This window comes from Pseudophryne corroboree, chromosome 6 (assembly GCF_028390025.1).
Source record: "Pseudophryne corroboree isolate aPseCor3 chromosome 6, aPseCor3.hap2, whole genome shotgun sequence".
Classification (NCBI taxonomy): Eukaryota; Metazoa; Chordata; class Amphibia; order Anura; family Myobatrachidae; genus Pseudophryne; species Pseudophryne corroboree.
Window position 1 is genome coordinate 37868685 of NC_086449.1, and position 6096 is coordinate 37874780.

Consider the following 6096-nt stretch of genomic DNA (forward strand, 5'->3'; position numbering starts at 1 on the left):
ATATGCAAGGCTATCCCTGCACCATGCGTATTCCTGTATGATATGCAAGGCTATCCCTACACCCTGCTTATTCCTGTATGATATGCGAGGCTATCCCTACACCCTGCTTATTCCTGTGTGATATGCGAGGCTATCCCTACACCCTGCGTATTCCTGTGTGATATGCAAGGCTATCCCTACACCCTGCTTATTCCTGTATGATATGCAAGGCTATCCCTACACCCCGCTTATTCCTGTATGATATGCAAGGCTATCCCTACACCCTGCATATTCCTGTATGATATGCAAGGCTATCCCTACACCCCGCTTATTCCTGTATGATATGCAAGGCTATCCCTACACCCCGCTTATTCCTGTATATTATGCAAGGCTATCCCTACACCCCGCTTATTCCTGTATGATATGCAAGGCTATCCCTACACCCCGCTTATTCCTGTATGATATGCAAGGCTATCCCTACACCCTGCTTATTCCTGTATGATATGCAAGGCTATCCCTACACCCCGCTTATTCCTGTATGATATGCAAGGCTATCCCTATACCCTGCTTATTCCTGTATGATATGCAAGGCTATCCCTACACCCTGCTTATTCCTGTATGATATGCAAGGCTATCCCTACACCCCGCTTATCCCTGTGTGATATGCAAGGCTATCCCTACACCCCGCTTATCCCTGTGTGATATGCAAGGCTATCCCTACACCCTGCTTATTCCTGTGTGATATGCAAGGCTATCCCTACACCCTGCATATTCCTGTATCATATGCAAGGCTATCCCTACACCCTGCGTATTCCTGTATGATATGCAATGCTATCCCTACACCCTGCGTATTCCTGTATGATATGCAAGGCTATCCCTACACCCTGCTTATCCCTGTGTGATATGCAAGGCTATCCCTACACCCTGCTTATTCCTGTGTGATATGCAAGGCTATCCCTACACCCTGCTTATTCCTGAATGATATGCAAGGATATCCCTACACCTTGCTTATTCCTGTATGATATGCAAGGATATCCCTACACCTTGCTTATTCCTGTGTGATATGCAAGGATATCCCTACACCCTGCTTATTCCTGTATGATATGCAAGGCTATCCCTACACCCCGCTTATTCCTGTGTGATATGCAAGGATATCCCTACACCCTGCTTATTCCAGTATGATATGCAAGGATATCCCTACACCCTGCTTATTCCTGTGTGATATGCAAGGCTGTCCCTACATCCTGCGTATTCCTGTATGATATGTAAGGATATCCCTACACCCTGCGTATTCCTCTATAATTATTATCATTTATTTAGATGGCGCCACAAGGGTTCCGCAGCGCCTAACAAAGTACATAAACAAATGAGCAAAACAATAACTTACAGTACAAGACAATGTATGACAAGTACAGCGTATATAAACATTTCTGCATCAGTTGACAGGATACTGAAATAAGCATCATGGTGGTAGAAACCGAGGGTTTTGTGACAATGTAAAGTGTATGGATTAGAAAATAGTCTTAAGAGAAAAGCACATGAGGAGAGAGGGCCCTGCTTGTGAGAGCTTACATTCTGAAGGGGTGGGGCAGACAGACAGGGGGACACAGATGGGGTAGACAGTGATCATGGAACAGAGGGTTAGGATGAGAGACGGCTGGGTTTGATGAAGTGTGTCTTGAGAGCATGTTTAAAGTTTTAAAGAGCTGGAGAGTCTGATAGGGAGAGATGGTAGAGAATTCCAGAGGCAGGGAGCACAACGGACAAAATCTTGGGAGGCCAAAATGGGAGGAAATGATTAGCTTTTCAGGAGGAAAAGCAGCATGTATTTGTGGAGCCAAGAGGGTGGGTAGGTGGGTGGGAGTGTAAAGGGAGAAACAGTTAAATATGTGAATGGCTGAGGGCTTTGTAAGTGAGTGTGAGAAGCTTGAATTGGATTCGGAAGGGGAGCCAATGAAAGGGCTTATAAGAGAGGGGAGGTGGACGTAGTATGTTTGGTGAGGAAGATGAGCCGGGCAGCAGCATTGAGGATAGATTGGAGTGGAGAGAGGTGTTTGTCAGGAAGGCCAGATTGGACTACTGTAATGTCCTCCTATTTGGAGATGACCAGTGAGTGGATAAGGGTCTTAGTAGCATCCTGGGTGAGAAAGGGTCTGATCCTGGAAATATTTTTGAGATGGAAGTGCAGGACTGCAAGAGGTGCTGAATGTGAGGTTTGAAGGAGAGTGAGGAATCAATGATCACTCCAAGCCTGTGCACTTGAGGGCTAGAGGTGATAGTTATGCCGTCAATAGATGGTAAAATTGTGGGAGAGGTTATGCAGGAGGGTGGGAAGATGATCAGCTCGGTCTTAGACATGTTAAGTTCAAGAAAGTGCTGGGACTTCCAAGAAGAGATAGCAGAGAGACAGCTGGAGATACGAGTGACGAGAAAGTGAGGTCTCGTGAGGAAAGGTAGATTTGAGTATCATCAGCATAGAGATGATATTGGTAGTCAAAAGGGTGAATCAATGGGATTTGGTTATGTGAACTACCGACGCCGGGATCCCGCACGATGAATATCCCGCCCAACAGGGACTATTTCCACTCGTCACCCATAGAGTGGGAATAGATCCTGTGGCTTGCAACACCACCCCCCACCCCCGCCAGCCATCTTCAAGCTGGTATTGCAGCGTAGGTATGGTGACTGGCCGCTCCCGAATGAAGGTGGAGGATGCTTAGCGTAAAGGAGAAGGCAGAGAACAGAACCTTGGGAAAAAACCTACTGTTAGGGGAAGTACGGGGGAGGTGGAGTCATGAGAGGAGACAGAAGGAGCAGTCAGATAGGTAGGAGGACAGCCAGGAGGGGGCAGTATCACACAGACCAAGGCAGAGAAGGATTTGCATGAGGAGAGGATGGTCCACAGTGTCAAAAGCAGCAGAGTGGTCAAGGAGAATAAGCAGAGAGTAGTGGCCCTCGGATTTGGCAGCAGTGAGGGCATTGCATACTTTCATGAGGGCAGTTTAAGTGGAGCAGAGACGACGAAAGCCAGACTAACATCGATCAAGCAGGGAGTGGGAGGAAAGAAAGGCAGTAAGGCGGTTGTAGACAATAGCCTCAAGGAGTTTGGAGGCAAAATGGAGAAGAGAGATGGGTCGGTAGCTGGAGAGTGTTCAGATAAAGGGTAGGTTTTTTTTAAGAATAGGGAAGACAATGGTATGCTTGAAGACAGAGGGCACAGTGCCTTATGAGAGGGAGAGATTGAGGAGATGGGCAATATGGGAACAGGCAGAAAGAGAGGTAGCGGAGGAGGCGGCAATGGATAGGGTCGAGTTGGGGGGAGAACCAGATGAGGGTCATTACTTCATCTCCAGTTACAGGGGAAAAATAAGTCAGAGTTGGTTAGATGGATGTGGAGGGGTGGTCAGAAAAACGAGGGGGAAAATAGCTGAGGGTCTGTTGGGATGTGATGTCCAGACATATGGCATCAATTTTGGATGTGAAGTAGGTGGCAAATTTTAAGGGCAGAGCGTGAAGATAGAGGATGATGAGGTGAGGGTGGGCAGAGAAGGGAGTTGACAATAGCAAAGAGATGCTGGTGTCTTGAGAACTGAAGTATGACTGTTTAGAGAAGGAAAGGGCATCACTGTAGGATGAAAACATAAATTTGAAATGGAGGAAATCCGTTTTAGATAGTGATTTCCTCCACTGTCGCTTGGCGGTACGTGAACATTTTTGCAGATATCTTGGGAATTTGGAATGCCAGTGTTGAGGTGTTGATATGCAAGGGTGAATAGTGGTTTCTGGAGCAACAGAGTCAAGAGCAGAAGTAAGAGAGGCATTGTATAAGGAAGTAGCTTGTTCAGGACAGGAGACAGAGAAGTGAGTTAATCAGGGAGTAAAGGAAATGGTGTTGATGGCCTCAATGTTACGCTTAGTGATGGTAGCTTTAGGAGGTAGAGGTGGGGAAGCAGAGAGAGATAAGTTAATAGAGAACAGGTGATGGTCAGAGAGGGTGAATGGGAAGTTGGAGAAGTCCGAAATATACTAGCAAAAGGGAGAGAGAGAAGGCTCCACACAAGAGCCTTCTCTCTCTCCCTTTTGCTAGTATATGTACTTTCTGGCTCTGGGCGCACCACCAACTAGGACAGTGTTAATTAATTGAAAAAAATATATTTTTTTCCTCCCAATTTTCAAGGGTTTAATTGTCCGATTTTGGTTTTCACATATGAATACTATATCAATTTGACTGGTGCCCGATCGCCCTTTGTGAAGTCCGAAATATCACAACATTGGGTGAGACCAGATCAAGTGAGTGCCCATTCACATGGGATGGGGAGGAGGTCCACTGGGAGAGACCAAGTGAAGATGTGAGGATGAGGAGTTTAGAGGCAGAGGATTCTGTGGGGATATCGATTGTGATATTGAAATCACCTAAGATAATGGGGGGAATGTCTGAAGAGAGGAAGTAAGTGAGCCAGGAAGCAAAGTGATCAAGGAATTTGGTGGTAATGCCAAGGAGACGGCAAATGACAGCTACTCAAAGCTTAACAGGTTGGACGAGGCATTATGCATGAACCTCAAATGTAGAGAAGGGAAGGTTCTGGTGGTAGGAGTAACCGGAGGATAGAAGGACCCCAACACAACCACGTCGACCCCCGTACCGAGGGGAGTGTATAAATGTGAGGCCCCCAGTAGAGAGGAGCGGGAGAAGTGGTGTCAGATGGGGAAACCCAGGTTTCTGTAAAGGCTAGTTGATTCAGGGAGTTGGAGATGAAAAGGTCATGGGTGGTGACCAAATTGTTACAGATAGGGCGCAGGAGAGCGTTTGTCATGGTTGCTAAAGCCTTGAGGTGACATTAAATTGGGGGGCAGGAATGAGAGAGTAGTGATGGTGCGAGCGTCTGAGCTACAAAGGGGAATTGCTAGAGGTAGGCGGGGAAGGAGAACAGTGTGATGCAGATGGAGTTGAGGTGATATGACAGGGAGAGAATGGAGAGAGCAGGGCTGAGTGGTGGGGTCGTAGGCCCATGGTGGGGCAGAGGTGAATAAAAGTGGGGTAACAGGAGGGGAAGGGAAGCAGAGGGGGGACAGAGGAGTAAGTATGGTCAAAAATGCATTGGTAATTCAGACAGGAATTATAAGTGTATAAAGGTACATTTCATTGGTATAGCTGTGTAATTAAATAAAAACGGAAAGTACAAATAGAAGCATTTGCTGGTGAAATGGAAAGTTTTACAATGTCCAAAACAGGGAGTTCAGTGCGGAGTTTTCAGGTCAAACAACCCAGAGGTGATTGATGTGAAGAAATAAACTCACGTTTGTTGGTTTAAAATAGTTCTTCAGTTTTCTGGGGGTTTTTTTGTTCTTCTGTTTTACTTCGGTTTAACGCCGGTATAACGCTGAAGCAAGGCATACCCCATAACTAGCAACTGGGTCTATACATTTAGAAACTAAAGAAAATATATCAGAATGAGATACTGGTGGACATTCCGAGTTGTTCGCTCGCTGCTATTTTTAGCAGAATTGCTAATAGGCTAAAATCCGGCAGTTCTGCGCATGCGTATGCACCGCAGGGCGCACGCGCTAAGCAATTTTACACAAATCTATGCTATTTTACTCACGGGCGAACAAAGCTTTTCAATCGCTCTGCTGATCGGTGAGTGATTGACAGGAAAGGGGCGTTTCTGGGTGGTAACTGAGCGTTTTCCGGGAGTGTGCTAAAAAACGCAGGCGTGTCAGGGAAAAACGCGGGAGTGGCTGGCCGGACGCTGGGCGTGTTTGTGACGTCAAACCAGCAACTAGACGGACTGAGGAGATCGCAATCTAGGAGTAGGTCTGGAGCTACTCAGAAACTGCAAGGAAATACACTGCTCAAAAAAATAAAGGGAACACTAAAATAACACATCCTAGATCTGAATGAATGAAATATTCTTATTAAATACTTTGTTCTTTACATAGGTGAATGTGCTGACAACAAAATCACACAAAAATTATCAATGGAAATCAAATTTATTAACCCATGGAGGTCTGGATTTGGAGCCACCCTCAAAATTAAAGTGGAAAAACATACTACAGGCTGATCCAACTTTGATGTAATGTCCTTAAAACAAGTCAAAATGAGGCTCAGTAGTGTGT